This window comes from Lepisosteus platostomus, chromosome 7, assembly GCF_059453375.1.
Source record: "Lepisosteus platostomus isolate fLepPlt1 chromosome 7, fLepPlt1.hap1, whole genome shotgun sequence".
NCBI classification, from domain to species: domain Eukaryota; kingdom Metazoa; phylum Chordata; class Actinopteri; order Semionotiformes; family Lepisosteidae; genus Lepisosteus; species Lepisosteus platostomus.
The window spans coordinates 2,720,151-2,740,922 of record NC_142617.1 but is presented as its reverse complement, the minus strand read 5'-3'; the positions used below and the strand labels follow the sequence as shown (position 1 = coordinate 2,740,922).

The 20,772-nt window shown below is 36.9% G+C and overlaps 1 long non-coding RNA gene across 1 annotated transcript; it reads left to right on the top strand.

Moving 5' to 3' along the window:
• Positions 1-2,574: 2,574 nt before the first annotated feature.
• On the top strand, positions 2,575-20,220 carry LOC148657886 (uncharacterized). Its single transcript, XR_015939987.1, has 4 exons — positions 2,575-2,900; positions 3,151-3,325; positions 3,915-4,048; positions 19,962-20,220. It is a non-coding gene; the product is annotated as an uncharacterized LOC148657886 (long non-coding RNA).
• The last annotated feature ends 552 nt before the right edge of the window (positions 20,221-20,772 follow it).

Below are 20,772 nucleotides of genomic sequence, written 5' to 3'. Positions count from 1 at the left end.
TCTGATCTAACTCACTTAGCTTTCTTGTATTAACTATTTAATAGAAGGATCTCGCTAAGCCATTTCTCGAATAAAATCGGGGTATCAGCTTCAACAACATGGCTGCACACATTGTTCCAGACTCCCACACACCTATTCTAATGATGAAACCATTCTTTACTTTCATGAAATCCGTTGTGTACCAAATCTCAATGCCAGCTGAAAGAGAGTTGTCCTTTGCCTGCAGCTTTGCAAGCCTGTAGGCACCTAGGAAGCCTCAGGGGTTGTCTGCAGGAGACAAGAAAGCTCTGGTCGAATATTCCCAAACCTGCCTTCGGGAGCCCTCTGGAAACCTAGTTGACGTGCGGGTGTCCTTTTCTCATCTTAGGGAAACGTGATCACCATACATTAAGTTTATGTATTGTTTCAGTATGAACCTGAGGAGTATATCCTCTGCCGCTGTAACTAATTTTATTTCCATAGACTGGCTGGTAATGAAGAATATCAAACAATTAAAAATGACCTTTAATTTTTATTCAGTTCACTTTTTCCACAAATTACAGTTCAGCCAAGTGATGTCTTATACTTGTACTGTATGTGGTATGCAACATGTGCTCTTGATATGAGTCTTATTATTAAGACCTTTCTTTTGGGTATCATAACCGTTTTAAAAACAGCATATACCCTGAATTCTTAATGTGTTTGATTCTCCACAAACTAACCCACACAATTTGTTTACAGATATTCTCCTTCAAATGTGTGAATTAAGCTTAATTTTATGGAATCACATGTTGTTAACATTCTAATAAGTTAAATTATTAGTTATATATATATAGTATTAGTTACACTTCTTATCAATTATGTATTTTGACTAGGTGTGCTTCCAGGTTTTGGACAGGACTAGAGCTTTATTGCTGTAATGTCAGAAGAAGAACGTCAGTAACGTCACGAAATATAATTTAAAATATAACTCTTTTTTTTCTGTTGAATTTGTCTAAGCAGGGGCTCACCTGCCATCCTGAGTTTACAACCAGAAGGTTTGGACTGTAGAGCTCAATGTATCCCGTGAACAAACACGTTTAACGCTTGAGCCATGTGAGAGCACTTACAATGTTTTAAATAGAGGTGTGCAGAAAGTATCGAAGACAATCATTCTACTTTTGAAACCGATGCTGATGACTCCAAAGATCTAATGAAAATGCAGCATGGTCAAAACGCACATTGCCAGTCAATCTTAACATCTTAGAAGAAGCAAAGAGGTTGAGCTTTTCACACAGCTGTCCGATTTAGTTTGTGTGGATGTGATAACTGTGTTGCTGATGAGTCGCCATGGAGCTGGGCATTGCAAGCACTACAGGACAGCTGCCCAAAGCTACTGATAAAAAAATCAGTAGCCTTTTCTGAGCTTTTTAGTTTTTTAATTTGTCTTTTTAGTTTCATTTAAGGACACCACAGTGCTTGGTTACTGTGTAAAGAATACAGAATGAAATATTTGGCTACTCCTACAGTACTGTACGTCTCAGGTTACAAGGTATGTGTACACAGGAATCTGAAAGTGGTAAATTTAAAGGATGAAAAATAAAATAGCATTTTGGTAACCAGGTATACTATATGCTGGTTGGTAAGCAAGGGTAGATTTTATTTTCCTAGTAAACAGCAGAAACTGACACCATCTCATTTAAGACTTTGATAAGCCAGTGGTCCCTAGTGTGTGCTACATCCATTAGGCAATACAGGTAAATACTCAGGGCTTTGGAAAAAAACAGTACAGGAGATACCAACAAAAAACAGTTCATGAGCATGATATTTCCAAACGTGTTTTAATTGCAAAGAAATTCCATTAACATATATCTCAAATCATCTTAAGTTGGCTTCAAATATAGAGGCGTTGGTATTGTCCCATGACAAAAGGAAGCTTAATTATTTGATCTCCTATTTACATTATTACTTTCCTTTTTACCGGTAATTGACTTTCTTCTCTTTGCTCTATTTAAATAACGTATCCCAAGGGAAGATGTGTAAAAAAGTAAATTCATAATCCAAAAGAATCCAAAACTTTATAACCACTAGATTTACCAAACGATAATTTTAAATGGTGCTAAATATCAAATGTTCTGTAGTGGCATGTGTTCTGTGAATAGCCTCTAGCAACATGTCACAGACATTGATGGAATCATGTCAGACAGACCATTTTCTCTCAATAATGAGAGAAATGTATAGATTTAAATCATATTTTGAATTTTAGATGCAGTATCCCTTACAATTTTAATGAGGGTAGCGCTTGACAGATTTATTGTACCTAACTCTTCATCTTTATACCATCCCCCAGGCTAACGGAGAAAGCGTAAAACTTTTATGTTTAACCCATTATTGACCTAAAATTCTGCTTGATCAATATGATCACTTAGAAACTGACTTCATTCACGTGTCCCACTGCCCACACTGCACCCTAAGCCCCTCCTCCACGTCCGCGCTTCTGTGACGTAGCGCAGGTGTGGAGCTCAAGGTGCGCGAGCATTCTAGGGCAAGGTTCTAAAAAGGGTGACGGGGCACCTCGCGTGACGTCACTCACTGGTTACACGGCGCAGGGGCAAAGTGTTTTCTGTTGTTGATGCTTCTTCGGTGGCTGAGGTGCAGTGCATGTCGGAAGATAGTTTTTTAAAGCAGTGTTCATTCTCCGCTCGCCATTTTAATGAATATAGAATTTCATCTCGTCTATACCTGCACAGAAGTAGTGAGACACCGTGTTCATCATTCATGTTGAGCAGGCTCGACTCTAAACGGGCGAAGGAAAACTTTGCAATACCGCTCTCTGTTTATTCAAAGCTTTGTACTACTAAATGCATTGAATGTCGTCTGTCCCCGTACAAAAACGACAGTACGAGGAATACAACGCGTTCATTCAAAATATACTAAATAAGGTAAACTAGCCAATACCTCAAAGCTTTGTACTATTAAATATGTGTGCTATTAAAAACCAATATTCTTTGGTGAGGTGATGAAATAAAAGCTTTACGTCAAAACTTACCAAGAATACATACCGATGAATCTAAAGTAGCATACATTTTTGTTTACATGAAATATTATGAGTTTTAAAACTGCAAAAAAAGTTCATTTTTATGAATACTATAATATTGTGTTCTTCATGGCCACTTCTCTCCGCTTTGACAGGCTACAACACGAAACGTCACCATTCCGCAAGGTTAATTCCCTTTCAGCGGAGTCCGCTCCGGTGCGGACTTCACAGAAGGGCGAATTGTGAGACAAACTTAGAAATGGGACACCCTGCGCCCATGCAGACTTCAGCAGGAACGCCAGTGTGCATACTGGAACACGGCCATAGAAGGTATGTGGAGTTAAAATCAGACTCAATAGCGCCAGAAAGGATCCCCCCCCCTGCACAAAGTTTCGTGAAACTTCAACGTGATGAGATGAAAACACGATAATGGCATACTGTAAATAATGGCATGTGTTTTCACGCGATCTTGACCGGCATCTATCTGTTGTGAGACACAGTGAAATGGAAGAGTTCAACATTCTTCCAGTCAATCGCTTCCTTCACCTCTTCATCGAACTGGGGAGCTCCGGGTGTGTCTTATCCTGCACCAGATAGGCTGCTGGGGCCATTTAAAACCGTTGCATCACGATCGCCATCCTGAACTAAAACATTAAAATGTGCACAGCTTAGTTCAACTGAGAACAAGTCACAGACTAGCCAATAGGCAGATGGCTGTTATTAAAAGTCGGTTCAAAATAAACCCTGACCCAAACAGGAAAAAAAAAATGTTTCCAGGATCGCTTCTGTTTACTTTTGTGTTTTATTTCCAGAAGGAAATGTTATTTATATATCTTGTTTAAAATATAGATAAGGACTATAGTCTTTAAGGCCTTTTGGATGTATAAATTGTTACAAACTCCCTTTCATCACCCTCCAGTTCTCCTTCAGAGGCAAAGAGCAATGAACCAGAAGGAGATCTTGGCATGCTTTACGGATCCATCTTCCGAAGACACCACATCACCCTCATCAACTCTAGTATCATTAGCTTAGAATGTAACTCCAACTGCACAGGTCAGCAATCAATAACAAAGCCTCTGGCTATAAAAACTGACACAATTACACATTTGATATTACTGGCAGCTCATCTATCAGTACTGATGTAATGGAGAATATAGCTGACACTGTGGCCACTCCTGCACAGATCTTTATTGATGTTTATTGTTTTTGTCTTTATCGTTCTTTCGTTGATCAATTAATGCAACACTAATGTAGCAGAGATGAGCCCTGCTATATGCAGTGCATGATGGCACACAAAAGTGGGAGTATTAAGTAGCACTCTAAATGTTTAGTCAAAACTAGTAGTAGTTAGTCTTGACACCAGCTTGAGCACAATCAATTCATGAAGGTTAAGCAATAACACAATCCACTGGTCAGTGAATACAGATTAAGGTCATAGGGTTTTTTCAGTCTTCCATTAATAATTTTGTTGTAAAGAAAATTGAAAGTCTTCCACGACTAGTATTGTTCTAAACAAAGTTGTAAGGCACAAAATGAAAAAACTAATGTTTTTGATAGAAGAGAGATTTTAATACCACTTTATATCCAAACCTCTCCCACTAAATCCCTAAGTGCGATGCACTACTACACTCAGCAAATGACATGAATCTTTATAAGGCCACGTGATATTGCTTTGATCTGATCCTTGCTGTCTGCCTTTTGTATACCACATGATCATATGAGCTGTTGGTCACCTCTGGGAATTTCCAGCCTAATAAATGGTGCAGCTGTCTGATATCTGTTCACTTTGCGCTGATACCTAGACAGATGCTACTGTAGCTGTGAAAAAACTCCAATACCCTCTTTGAAGACCACACAAGTGCTGTGGGTGGGGAACGTCCCTTCTTCCGACAAGGCAGTCAATATTAATGTAAGCAATTTTGTTACCGCTAGCACAAAAATGGTTTAAAAAACTCACTCTGAAGAAGTGAGAAGGGGCCTTCATTTTAAGAGTGCTCATTCGCCAGTCATCATCAATTCATCAATTGATCTACAGCAGCTGCTTTTTTAAGACAGTGCCGAGCACATTCTGTATGTGTGTACAGTTAGGGCTGCTAAGAAGAGCAATAAAGTTCAGTACAGAGGCTCCATGGGCATAAGAAGGTCATAAACAAAACAGGGAAAGGTTCAGCCGGGTTATCTGGTATCTTGTTTGATTGCCAGTAGTTTATTGATCCAGAGATGTTTCTTTGAAAGTCCATAAGGAATTGGCTGTCTGTTGGGTCCATGGACCCTCCTTCCCCACCCCAGCTCTTTTCTTTTGACCTTGGCAGTCTCTTGCCAAATCAGCTACGCGATTTTAAGCACCTGATTGAAATCTCATCGACTCCATCCTCTGCTGTGTTTGGGGACATGCCAAAATACTCTAGATAATGCTAGTAAGAACATACTGTAGTAGTCCTTGTTAAAAGAAGGGCAAATGTGCATTCTCTTCTTTTTAAAAAAACATGCCTTGTTTAAAAATAGTTGTGTTTCCTGCCTAAAATGTTTGCTGAAAATATACTGTCCATCCTGGGACTAGCAATTACTTTTGTAAGTCCCAGAGCCATTCCTTCTACTTTTATCTCATATAAATACTAAGTAACTACCATATATGATACTATACAAGTATTGACTAGACCATATAAAACTCTAATGTAAATTTCTTGTGGATTCTGGGAGATTTATTTTATGGTGGATTTTGTGTATTTTGCAAGGTTTCACAAACATTTTTGCTCCCATTGAGAAGGCTTAATCACTGTGCTGTGGGCAAAGGCTTCTTCATTAACTGTTATCATGCTGTATTGATTTGGGGTTGTTTATGAAGGTTGTTGTCCTGTTTGCACGTCTTACAAATGATTTATAAGTCTTGTGCTTAATAGCATTTCAATTTCCTTCAATCATGAAACTAAATTGAAGCAAGAACAATGACGCATTACATTTGCTCCCACAAAAAAAAAACTAAATTAAGTAACATAGGTGAACTAAGCAAATCAAGGCATACATGAGTGGACTCAATAAAGCTTCACTGGCATGCTCGCAGTTCCATATACTGTAGGATGTAGTGTGGATGACGGAGCCAATTACAACAGCAAAGCCTTTGTCTACTAAGACCTCAGATATAAGATACTTCTGTTCAATTGCCAGAGGTGGATTTCGGCTTCAATGACTTTTTTCTTCAATGTTTTTCACCAGCTATCATAAATTATCATTTAATTAAGTAATGCATTATGCTAAAGGGATATAAATTAATAGGAGACTGGAAGGGTAATAAGACTTGTACTGCATCAAGGCTTTAAGATGTGGGTATCTCCTTTATTTGGTCAATTTATATAATTACCAAGCACCTGCATAAAACAAAATTGTGGAAATTGAAATATTTATGCAGGACCTTTCTAGAATTCCAAGGACCACTCTAACAAACTGCAAACAGCTTAGAAATAATGCATAGCATCATACACATCTAGGTCACATTGAAATGAAAACTTTTTAAACCCACTGTGGCTATCAATGGTAATTATGTGAAACCTGTATTTAAGTGGGAAAACTTACACTGTTCAAATCCACTTAATTTTTAAACGATATGCAAATATTTAGCTGTTTAAATATGTAAGTCTCTCATCGTGATGTTTAACATGCAGACATGTTCACTTTACTTGCAATCAGAATATGTACGTCTTTCGAATGGGCTTGAAGTGGCTTCTGTATTAAACCTTCTGAAGCCATAGAAATTCAAATCAGCTGGAGGCTTGCTTTCACTCTAATAACAGTCCTTGAATTATAGTTATCAATGTCAAGTCATAGAGCGCACAGAATTTATGGATTCTTTGTGCATTATCCTTTCTCAACCCAAAGGCATTTGGAGTGGCTGTTTACACACCAGGTAACAGACCACATAAGCTATTATTTAATCTGTGTGCTAAGGTCACATAAGCCATGCCTTCCAAAGTCATTCTGCTGTGTTATCTCCATATAATAGACACACTAACAAAACAAACGCCAGGCCTAAAAGATTGATTGTAAGTATGGCATTTTTACACATTGTGATTAATTCTGTGACCACAGAGACAAACTTTTATACAGTAGGTCAATAAGTTGTGTTTTTGCATTCTTGTATTCATTTTTTCAGCTCATTTTCTTTTTCATTTTTTAAGTAAGTTTCATTTCTAAACCCTCCTTTCATATTACACTTAAATGTTAAAAGTTATTCTCTGAGTTCTTAAAGCCTTGCTGAAGGAACTTAGTGTTTGAGGGATTGGAAGTTAAAGTGGGTATGAGAGAAAATGAAGGAAAAGAAAGACTTTTGTTGATCAGATGTCAATGATGCTATTACACAAGAACAAAGTGTTTTTCACAAAATGTCAAAGTGTAAGATGTAATAACGACAACATATCAGCTGGCATAAATTCAGGAAAACATTGTGCCCTTTCATCTGTTCATCGGCTTACCTTTCTACATTGACAGTTTCATTAACTATGTTTGATGTTTAGTACCAGTGTGAAGGTAAATTATAAATAGTCCACACCAAGTATCTCCAACCTTGTCCTGAAGAGCACAAATTCATCACCATCAAATCACCAATTTCTAAAGATCTGAAATAATTCCATTGTGATAAATTAAACTGGTGGTTTATTACATTTAGTAATTTAAGTTCATTTAGGACTAAAATATAAGTTCTCTTCAGTCCTCCAGGATCATTCATCAATCCAACCATTTTCTAATTGCTTTATTTAATACAGGGTAGCAGGGCAGCCGAACCTACTGTATCTCGCCCAGCACCAGTTGCAAGGCAGGGTACACCCTGTCCAGGGTGCTAGCAATGTTCCCTCTAATTCTTAATGGCCTGTGTGTGCAAAAACTACGAGTTGTGCAAATGTTTTCCCCAGTGACAAAAACTTGTGCGCACTGGATTGAGTGTTTGTAAAATTGTAAACCTGAAATTATTTTTTGTTAATATAGTCATTCTCGTAGAGGCATAGAAATCCATCAAAATTTGTGGTTGAATCCACTGATTTTGTCATTTTTTGAGCTGATAAAAAGTGTGCAACTCCGTAGAATGGCATTCCAAAAACAATTTAATATGATGTGCTCCAAAACGTTGCTATTGTCATTCAAATCATTTATTATGCATTATCATTTGAAAATGTGAAACTGAAGTGTTTGTTCCAAAATCTATTAGGCAAGGCACTGATCATTTAACAGTTTTTAAATGAGTTTTTTTTATTCTATTTGTAATATGCAAAACTAGATTTCATAATTCAATATGTGAAACTAGATTTGATCATTACATCTGATTCTCTCTCAGATTAGTTTGTCTACCTGACTAGGATATTTTTTGCCATATTTTTAGTTAACGTTTGTTTAATGCTCTACATTCTACTTTAAAACCACAGGAGCATCACATGTGTCAGCTAAATTTAGCACATATACTGTATACAAAATTATTTTTTGAAGGTAATTTTCCACTTTTCAGTGCTTCTTTTTAGTTAAATAAATCACTGGCATCAATGAACCTGAACCATAATGGAGTGCCAAGAAGATTTAATGCCAGTAAGCCTCATAAACAAATATTTAGATAAATTTCCATGCAGTGCCGGGAGATGCGCTTATTAAAGTTGACACGCTTCATTACCATTATTTCTACACAATTTAAGACAGAGTTCAAGGCTAATGGGAACTTCCCTTGCATCATATAAACATAAAATACACAAAACCATCTCTGGGGTATAATGCGATCTTCCATTTTTTTTTTTGGGGGGGGGGGAGGGTGGGAAGTTTCACTAGTTCAGGCAAGTCCTGTATTTAGTGAAAGTGATTTCAAGGTCCTTGGTTTTATCCAGCCTGGCCGAATGGGAGACACCTGGCCATGTGAAAAAGGTGTCTGTCTCCCCGGAGTAAAGGGGAGCCTAGGGGAAGCAGGAATATCAGTGGAATGAGGCTGGTGGAGGACTGCCAAGCAGCAGTCGCAGGAGGAGGAAAGTCTGACTTGTATTTACAGTGATGTGGTAGCAGGTGATTTGTAGGGGGGAGTGGGGGCTGTATCTTCATCTTTAACTTTCATTATTAACTCCTTTTAAAGACATAGTTGAATGCCACTACTCTATAAGGTCATCTGATTGGAGAGCTTGTGACATCTTGGCTGGGATGCATAGATAATATACTGTACATTCTAGTTTGGTTTTTACTAGAAATCCAGCAATTTAACACCTTTTTCCCAATTGGTATTAAGAATATGAAACTCAGTGTTTCATGATGACATTCAGTTTTTTTGTTGCTCAATCCCTCCCTTACTCACATTGTCTTTTCAGCGTTTCCAGCATGCTTTCCAGATATAAAATTAACAGGTCTTAGTCTTCCCTGCCACCTTTGGGTGCTTCACCAGCAAATATGTGCGAGCATAAAAATCTTGGGTTATTACAGGAACTCCAATCACATTACTATTTAGTGACTTTTACATCAATGCATGCTTATGGGGTTTCCTGAGATCTTTTATTTCAGCCCTTGTTTAGAAAATTGAGTGAAAGAGGCAATAACACCACGGCTGTTCTGTTCTATCCAACTATTGAGATCCTCATGCTGTATAACCTGCTGGTGATGAGTGGTATCTGGAATAGGGATGTGCCTGTGGTACAGTAGATGATGACCCTGGGATTACTGTGTGGGATAAATTCATTCTAGCCTCTAACAACCTGGACTATCAGCTGATCCACTTTATCTGTACTCACAGAAATTGTGTGATTACTCTGAGACATTTCCCAATGGGTCTCACTGACACCACCCAGGTGTGCTCTGTGCCCCCTTTTTTCAAATGGGAGTGTTTGGATGTGGCTGTGTTTTGGGGGTGGGTCTATTCAGCTGTATCCTATATTTTAAGAAGAAATAGCCCGTACAAGAGGGGATGTTTTGTTGAATGAAGACGTATGACTGGCTGTATCAGTGAGGCAGAGGCAGTTTTGGCAGCCTGAAATTACTGCTGCTACAAAGATATCAGTGGCCAGTGCATTCTCCACCCTAGTTTCAGAGGATTCTTTCCTTTCTTATTGTCATGTATTTGGACTTTATCACTGAATCGCATGGGCCATGGGCCTGAGAGACTGGGGTGGGACTCTCTGAAGTTGGTGGTTGCTGTCAAAGCATTGCTGATCCTTCCTCTAGGCATTTGCTATAGGGGAGGGTAGTTGTCACCTGGATAGTTTTGACAGGTCTGGGGGATAAGCGAGGGCGGCCTGGGAGAACAGGATGAGGTCTTTGGAGATAAAAACAGGAAAAAAAAAACAGTTTGCAACTTTAAAGTGATTTAATCCTGTTTGTGAGCACTGTTCAAATTCTGCGTCACTGTCTCTGGAAACATTGCTTTTATTCCTTTTTGTCAGTTCAGACTAAGATGGAAACTCGCCACGTAAAGCATACTGTCCTTAGCCGATTACAGCAATCAGTACATTACTCCCTTATTTGATCTGTGGCAGCTCTCATGGTCTATAAACTATTAAAAACATGAGGAATACAATCAGGCTCCCTGCAGTGAGGCAGAATAAGGTCATAGGATGCCTAGGGCTCCAGCAAGTGATAATCACTACCTGTTGCTAAAACTCAAAGGCTTGGTTGCAGTTCAATAAAGATAACCCTTAATTTGACAACCACAGGTGACTGATAGCTATCAACATGTGCCAGATTATATCCAGCAGGACCATTGTTCAAATGGTAAATCAGTCCACATTGACATATTGATTTTTCAGTTAGGCTTGTTTGCAAATCACTAGCTGTACAGCCAATGTCACACCTGCTGAACACTGTTAGCTGTAAGAGACTGGCTACCCTGGTACGCAATCTCTGAATAAAATCTATTTAATACTCTTCTTTTTAGTAGATAGCTAAATACAGGAAATGGAAAACCAATGATAAGATTTTCCAGTCTCAGTATAGTACTGACAGTATTTAAATGTACTGTGTGTTAACAATGACACCATCCTTGAGTCACAAACACTGTTGTTGAGCTCTGAATAAGCCAAAGAAAGTGCAGTAGAAGGCACAGAAATGCTGACATGTGCCAGACTGACAGAACCTGTTTAAACTTTAACCTGCTCTACATCTTCAGACATTTGCCATGTGGAAACCTAAGCCCTTCTCAACACTTTTTACCATCTTAAAATCTCTGCAAGACTAGCAACTACTTATTATTGCAAAGAGCTTTCAGGTGTCTTGACAGACTACAACTAGCTCTGTTTGTGTCATATTGAATCATCACATACAGAGATCAAGACAATTTCGGGCTGTTATTTGAAGCATCTGTCCGTAGAACATGGGAATGTTTCTATTTACATTAGTCTCTCTAAGCGTCGGTTGAAGACATTTCTTTAACCTAAAGACATTTCTTTAACTAAAGACATTTTCTTTAATCCTAGCCTTTTAATTTTTTTTGATTTCCTGATACTGGCACACATATTGCCTCCTGCTGGTTGGTTTTCCCTGCTGAGTCATGCATTAAAGTGCATTGCTCTTTTATTTTCCCAATTGAAAAAAAAATGTTTTGTAATGGCAACCTAAACTTTGGCAGAAATGATTTATCAGTCTTGTCTTTGTGCTCGAGATTTTGAAAACTCCGCTGGTGCTTATAATTTGTTTTTTTCACCATAGTACTGCATTAACAGGGGTCAATAGAAAATGAAAAAATGGTCCTCAGCTACAGTTCTGTGTTGTGGTTAGAAATTCCAGTAAAATGTTCATTAATTTGAACTATGGAAAGAAAAGCATTGACTGAGTCTTTAGCCATGAAATATTGATTACTTATATAACAAAACACTCACATTTGCAAACATGCTGTCAAAGTGCTGTTTCAGGATGATGATGATGCAGTGGAAAATATTCAGACCCCTGCTGTTTCTCAGTACAAGACTCCATGTTGGGATATTGAGACGGGGTGTGGGGAAATTGTATGGTTTGCGATTTGTAGACAAAGACACTATGTGGTAATACTTTGCAGAAATACCGTGAAGCTCTTCACTGTGCCTAGAGCTAGGCAGCACTGCTATCGTCCATGTCTAAACATCTTTAGAACACTCTGAAACAAGTTTTGAGTTACAATATCAAGTGAACGGATTAAGGTCCTCACTTTATCCAGCTGCTTCTTACTATACAGAGGCATGCATGAAGTATTAGAAAAGGTAAGTAAGTGTATTATCACTTTGGGCAAAAAGGTAATAAAAAAGATTATGTCTGAAACTGTCCTCTTTTCTTTCATTACAAGTCACTTTATAAAAGGATATCACACACATACAGTAAAGTAGAAATAGACACCTAGACACTAGGAGAAGATGTCCCCCCCCCCCCGCTATATTTTAAAATGTTCACAGGTTTTAGAAACAACAGTTTATTCTGGTTATATTATGTTGAATGTATTTCCATGAGAAGCATTACGAATTAAGCCAGGTTCTTTGGACCATCTGGCCTGGCTGGACATTAGTAACTAATCAACAGAAGGATTTCATATCTGTACTTTAAATTAAAAATCTGTTAAATTTGTGGTAAAAACCATAGAGACAGAACAAGGATCAACTGCAGGATCTAAATCTTCACACAAAGGGACTGGCCAGCATCAGGTAACAAAAATGTTCTATTTGTAACTTTATATGCTAATTCTTAGCTAGGTTTATGCAGCCATATCCTGTGTTTGCTCCAGTCAGCTGACAGATACCAATTATCTTTCCTCAGTAAATCTGGTGTACATTTATCTAATTTGATTAGCCAGAAAGTTAACCCACACACCTGTTTTGAATCATGAACAGAGCATGTCTGCCCCGAATGATTAGTGCTGTAATTCAAGTGAAAATTAAAACAGAAATTAAAGTACTAATTAGCAAATGGGCACTTTCAAACAGATAAGCAATGATAAGTGATCGAAAGCAGAGTGCTAAATGGAAGCAAACATATCAAATAACTAATGTTTTACATTTTTCATTCTGTTATGACATGGAAACAACAATAAAACAAGTTATAATGCAGCAGTAGTTAAATATTAATACCTATATATAAATATTTTGTCGCTTTTAGATACATAACATCATGCACATAACACAATTACCAGTTTAAGTTTCTTAGTTTCTTGAGTTAGAGTTTCTGTTTGTTTCATACTTTATATTGCAGTCAACACAAAAGAGTTATGGCATATGCATTAGAAATATTTTTAATAGGATTTACAAACAATTAAAGGCAACTGATTAATGAAGGTCACTTGATAACACTTAATACTATTAATTTGATTTTTATGGACAGTTTTAAATTAAATCCAATGCTGATTAAAGTACTCTAAGTGCTGATTGAGAACTGTCAGATCTCTATTGAGAAGATGATCTCATTTAAGCACTGCTAAAAATCCTCCTTTATTCAGGGGATGGATTGCAGATACTGTATACAGTAAATGCCTGAAGCTTGTTTTAGAAGAGAAGAGAAAAATGTATATTATTCTGTTACCTCCCAAATCGTATTTGTAGGATAAACTTGGGTGCCTTGGAAAACCAAAGTCAGTGCAATTTGGACAAATGGATAAGCTGCAAATAGAATCATACCTATAAACAAAGAATTCACAAAAGGCTTGCCTCTTTGAAAATAAAGGATAAAACAGAGGATTTCACACCAATTGTTGGGCTTGCAAACCATTCAGAACATATTACTTTAACTATTATTACTTTATTACTGTATTACTTTAAATATTTTTTGTAAGCACAAATTTTAGTACGGTATATTCAGTTGTGATATTCTTCAATTTTTTAACAGCATAATATATCTAAACTTTGTTCAACAGAGACTGAAGCAAATTAAAAAATGTAACAGCACCTGTGGTCTCTAAGCTCTCAATTACATTCTTCAGTCACTCTTAAACTACAGTATGTTACACTAATGTTCTGAATTCTCAACCTAGCAATTTGATGTGATTATTGCTCTTATTCACAAATAAACAATGGAATGCCACAATTATGTTCTAACTACTCTTTTGAATCCATACTATCTGTAGACTCTCTTATCTGTCTGTCTTAATTCTCACTATTTCATTAGTATTTCATTTTTCCTAGCACAGCACTTGCATTTTATTAACTCTGTTGATGTGACCTACAGATAATAACAAACCATAGCAAATATATTTCCATACTGTATATTACTTATAACTAGTAAAGCTAATGTACTGGTTATAAGAAAAAATACTTGTTGTAAGGCAGCTTACTATTAATAGTGAGGAGAACTGATGCTTCAGTGGTTGGTGTAACAGAAGAACAGTAACAGACTGTAGCAATTGGAAAGTTAGATCAACTTTTAAAATAGATTCATTTTCACACATTAGTTGCTTCATGTGATGTGACTGCCTTCCATAAGAAATGAAGAAGAAAGGATTAATAATGATAATAATTAATAATAAAGTTGACAGCAAGGAAGACTTTTAGGTTCTGGTTCTGTAATATGAATAAAAAATGAGTAGGGGGTAGATTGTAAAAGGTTATCTTGTTCATTATTTGCTGAGTTTTCTTTTAAAAATATTGAAGATACAAATAATCAGTATTTGTGACTGATTTATAAGTGCTCTTATTACAGTTGATACCACATGTAAAATGTTTCTGTTATAGTATGAAAATAAATTTATTACTTCAGCACATAATGTTTTACTCTTTACCTTTAAAAAAGACAACAATAGCATGTAATTAAAAACAACTGTGATCCTGGACACTTTGCAGTGATAACTGTGTGTATTCACCTAGTTGATTTCCATTCCATTAGATGCTTAAACAGTACTTTATCATCCTGTCCTGAACCCTTCATAGTTACGATTTTACTTTTACAATTCTCCTATTATTAAGTTCTTATCTAAGAAAGCAGAAATTATTACCATCAAATTTATCAGGACATTTTGCTTATATAATTACATTTTAGTTATAGCTTAACTTCTGCACCTGTGCTACATTTACAATAACCTTTATAACTACTCAGAAATTTTTGGAGATTGAAGGATTAGTTCCTTAGCTGCAGAAAATCTGTTGGGGCTGTGCAGATTCATTTTTGGCATACTAATCTGGGCAGTCTGTACGTTTTACTTCAGCATAGCCATTTACAAAAGAATCTATCCAACTGTACTTCTCTCAAGCATGAACATTAAATTTCAACATCAAATTATTACACCTGATATTTCATATCAGTGGATTCATATTTTACATTTAATACACGTAAAATCTAATTTAAGAAATGAATATACTGTTCATTTGGGAACTATATTGATGCTATGTACTCTGACCAGGACTGAAAATTTGGGACTGAGGAAAATGTTTGGATCGTGATCTGTAAAAGATGTGCTTCTTTGAGAAAATAAAGGCACCATTTCTGGTAATGAAGGCTTGGCATCAGCCTCCACCGGATAGCACCCCCCATGTCATGTTTTGCACTAATTATATATAATTCATGTAGGAGTCTTGACAGAGTGGCCTGTTAGTGTTTGGGATTCACTTTAATTCCACACTGTGTCTAGAGCGAAGGTAACATTGCTGGTTTTGTGCCTAAACAGCTTCAGAACACTCTGAAACTGTTTTGTCACAGTGTACTGAAGTTTTGCACCTTTTCTTAATATTACAAAAGCTTAATATTATCTTAATATTTTTTTGTTTTGTCGGGTTGTAGTTCCAATTTCAGTACTGAAGACAGACTACAAAACAAATTCTGTCTCCATATACTCTATACCTACAGTACAAAGGCATACATACTGTACATTTACAGGTGATCAATGAAAGGGAATGTTTAGAGCAACACAAAAAAGTAGAAGTATTTTTTTTCAATGTAACAAAACAGTTTTGGTCAGATGCATTGTGCTCTTGCAGTCTATGTGCTGCTGTTGTTATTTTGTCCTTAAATTCAGCTACAGTGCTGTCATTGTTAAGGGTGATGACACCCAAATAACCTTAAAAAAAAAGAAAAGTCTAAGGTTGTTTTCAATCTTAGCAGCAGGTGCAAAGTTATTAAAGAAAAGCTGAAATCAGAAAAGGTGATTGTTGTTTTTTAGGTATCCTCATTTGCATTTGTTAAAGAGGTGATCAATTTTCTTAATATGCATATTTTTGAGTAGATATACTGTACATTTCACAAAGACTTATATTGTGCCAAAAAAGGCAAATAAATAGGATATGTTACATTATAACTTCAGTATTCCTTCAGTAACTTACTACACTTAAGTACACAAAAAAGTCCTGCTTATTCACACTTCATCCAGTTTGACAGAGAATACTTGTTTACACAGACAATGTGATCTGTTCAACCTCATCAGTATTTTGCACATCGTATTGTTCCTGAATGTGTAAGACCTAATTCTACCAGATGTTACTTTAAACCAGCAAAATGGAGATTTTCACACTATCGTTTTGAGCTCAATTGTCATATGGAAAAAAACCAACAAAAACAAATGGAAGCAGACTGTTCACAGTGGGGAACAGATCAGAAAACAGTTTAGCGTTAAGTGAAAGCTTTTACCACTCAGAAGATTAGCTAGTATGACTGCTCTGATATAAGGAAAATATTCGTTAATGAAAATGTAATCATACTGGCAGTCCTGTAGTTATTCTGAGAGGTTGCATTGCTACTGGTCCATGGCACCCAATAAAACAAAAACAAAACAGATTGCTTAGTAATAGTTCTTACTGAAGCAAGTATATTTTTTTCTCCAATGCCATATATTCAGCAACATATGCTCCCAAACTCTGAAAAATCTGATGACCTACAGTACCTGCAATCATTGCCAATCAGTAATTTTAAACATTAATATCAGAATGTATTTCACAACTTCCAGGGGAAGATAGATATTTCCATGCATTAATCAAATAGGGCAGCATGGTGGTACAGTTGTTAGCATCGCTGCCTTGCAGCACTGGGGTCTGGGCTCAATTTCTGGGGTGCTATCTGCGTGGAGTTTTTTTTCCTCTCTTTGTTCGCAAGGAGAATTTTCAGCTCAGTAAAAGGGCAACGTTAGCTTTAAACCATCCTAAAACCACCATGAATCTGAGCCCATTCCTGCCTGGTCGACTCCTGGCTGAAACTCAAATCTTCTCAGGGCCACACATGCTAAACTAATGTAGGAGGAGATACAGCAATGAGACTAAACAGCAATGTCATCATCCCACCCACACCTGCATTTTTCCTCCTCTGCCCCTGCTCCTCTGTATGTTTTTTATAATTATACGCACCTGTAATGCTTAAAGTGCATTAATTCACCTGGGTTACATTAGTGTGTGTTTGCATATTTGGAAGGGTGAAGTCTGGATAAAATGGAATCCACAAAGTTACAGATACTTTACTGACAGTCCATTTTACCAAACCACAATATTCCTTGCCTTTCCTTGGGTGGGTGGTGAAAATCACCATAAAACATCACATAAAACATCACATAAAACTCAAGCATTATGCTGTTGCCTGTTTTCTGATTCTACAAGATGTGGAGCCAGTGGATATTTATGAAAGTGTTGATAAATGAAAAAAGTAATTATTTATGGCATATGTTTACTATTAAAAATTTCTAGGACATGTATACCCAGATATACAGAGCCCTTCACATGTACATGTATTGAGGCAATGAAATCTAAACTGGGCTTTTCACCTTTTTTCTCATGAAAAAAAACATGATTGATAAGTACCTAACTCCTACCACAGTTCTACTCTTTTGAGTAAATTAAACAAACTGATAATGCTGAACCTTTCAATTCTGAAGGAGCAATTTGGGATAGTTGACTGACAGGTGGTAAGGTATTTGTTGTTACTGTAAATAATGAGGTGCACAATAGAGCTGTGAACACTTATTCAGTCTGTGTTTCTTTGATTTCAGTCTTCAGACTGAAGTTAAAAAGTCAAAATAAAACCCAATGGTTTTATGTATAAACAGGCAATTTTAAAGCTTAGAAAAATAGAACAATAGTACAGAAATTGAGCATACCAAAGCCAACAATTTGAAATATACTGAAGTGGAAAGAAACTGCAGGTATAATTACCAATCAGCCACGACTGGGTCAGCCAAGAAAAACATGTACAGGTGAGCTGTCAAGGAAACCCTCAAATAACTGTTGGAGAAAACGCCAAGAACCTCCAGAGTACAGGGGTGAAAGTATCAAAATCTGTTTTTCAGAAGACTGTGACAGCAAAATTGCAAAGGCTCCAAGATGTAAACCTCTGTTCTTAGTGCTGATGAGAAATGTTAGATTGGATTTTCCACAGAATACTGCACAAAGGTGAATTAGGAGAGTTTGAGCACAAACGTTTCTTGGACAGATGAGACCACAACATCTCTTTGTTAAAGTGATGAGGAAGTGCATAGAAAGCAAATAACTGGTAGGTGTTTTAAGGAACACCACATCATCTGTGAGGCTGGTGGAGGGAATGTCATGGCCTGGGCATGCATGGCTGCATCTGGAACTGGCTCACTTGCTTTTATTGATGTAAGTTACGAGGACAGCTGTAGAATGAATCATGATCTTTACAGAAACATATTGTCTGCTTATGTTAAAGAATTTGCTTCCATATGTATTGGGTGGCACTTCACCAAAAACATGCAGCAGACGCAGAAAAAGTGGAAAATCCTAGACTGGCTAAGTCACTCTCCATATGTACTGTAAATGCAATTGAGCATGCATTTCACATGATGAAGAAAGAGGGAAGCCAGAAAATGCCAAGGGATGGCGAGAATTTGGCATGGTTGCAGCAAAGCATGATTAGACAGAGCTCAATGACCTCAGTGTGGTCATAAACTTTGATTACTTATTATTTCAAAAGGATATACAGTACAAATACTTTAATAGTATAAAAACTCCTTAAAATTAATGTCTCAACACACAATGGAATCATTGGGTTAAACACAGAACAACGTATTTTTAGTGTAATGAACACTTATGTGATCAAAACTAAAATGCCTGTTATATTTGATCATTTCATCAATCTCATGATCATAAATGCACATTGCTTGACCATAAGGCAAAAATAGGCTTGCATTATAGATGTGCACATACACCTCCTAACCACAATATTAAGAACCTCTATCAAATCAAGTGCTGGTCCTCCATAAAGCCTCCAAAAAAAACTAGAACATGGTAAATGTTTCATAAACTTTTTAAACCACGATCCCAGTCTTCTCGCAGGGTCATTTACTGTATGTTGAGGTTATGCTGAATGTAAAGAGCAACATCAGAGAACTGTATGAAAGTCTGTCAAGCTCATGTTTTTTTTCATCCTCATATAATTACAGCCACGTGGAATTATTGCTGGAATTATTGCTGTGATTGCATTTAGATCTAACAGGATGCAGGCTTTGGCCACAGTGACAATATTATGCTTCATCCACTGATCAATGTGTTTTACGTTATATAGTTGAGATTAATGTGTGTTATGTAGAGTCTTTTGATAAGGCAATTCATGAATTGACATTTCTTTGGGAGACTGAACAAAAGAACGAGAAAATAGAATAGGAAAAAATATAGCAAGTTGAATACCAGTAACTGTGACTCTGTTTAGTGTAATATTGCTCAAATTAATTTCAGTTTCTAGGGGGACAGATTCTTCAGATAACTATTCTCATGAAAAAAAATGAACAGTGTGTGCTTAAAAAGGCATATAATTAAATCCAGTGGACGTTGAATCCAACTGGTAATGAAATGTAAATTTCTCAAAAATTAACAAATCCATACTGTACCAAAGTTTCTCAAGTACTACAACTTCAAGTTAAAACCTTCACCTACTTCTTTATTGGATGCTGTATATTTAACATCATCTAGAAATGATGTTTTCTTCATGGATTTCATTCTTTTTAATAAGGCAGTATGTTGAATGGACTTTACAGTATATTAACGTTTTTTCAAACATAATCAACTAAAGCTTCCTGGTAATTGCTTAGAAGAAAAAAGAAAACAGAATTAAAAACATGGTTTACTTTTCACTTTTGCAGTGCACAAGGGAAGGCCCTTGCAAAAGTGGTTAAGTGTGATGAGAGAAACGCCGCCACCATTCACACCCACTGGTAAACTGCAGAGGAGAGAAGTGGATCCCACGCAGAGAGCTCTGTGGACACACATCACAAACATATGGCATTGCCAGACTTAATGGCTCTTTAATGGCATTTAAGTGGCAATATTAAAATGATGGGGCTTTTACTAAATTACCCAACAAGAAAATAAATAAATAAAGGTCTGAGGAAAGGATGATAATCAGCAAGCGGCACTAACTGTGTTAACCCAGCTAATTCTGCACCTGTGCCTTTCTGCTGCCCAAAATCACGCCAGAAGAATTTTGAATAAATCACAAACAAGACTGGCACTGGTACGGGCAGGCGGCTTGGCATGGCATCTCAGCCAAAGTGCTCCTTCACTTCCACCCTGATGGATTTGAAAAGTCATTTCAACCATTATGCTCTTGGAACTCGACTGCTACAGCACCTTTCAGATATGCTCAAGATCAAGTTCCTCGGTGAGATGGTTGGGCTCCAAATGTGAAAGACCTTTGTGCTAACTCACTGCATCACCTGACCTTCTTCAGGCTTCACTATGTTAGATCTGTCATGGGAAGGGTATTTTCTAGTTGACTAAAAGCATGAGCATGCTAGTGATAATTTGTGCCTAAGAGGTAATCTTATTCAAATGTAATACTGATAACAGAAGCTGATTTGAAAGGACACACAAAGTGAATGCTAATGAATAGAGGCAGTTAAAACATTACACTCAAAATCAATGTAAAAGAGATGAGTTCTTGTCGTATATAAT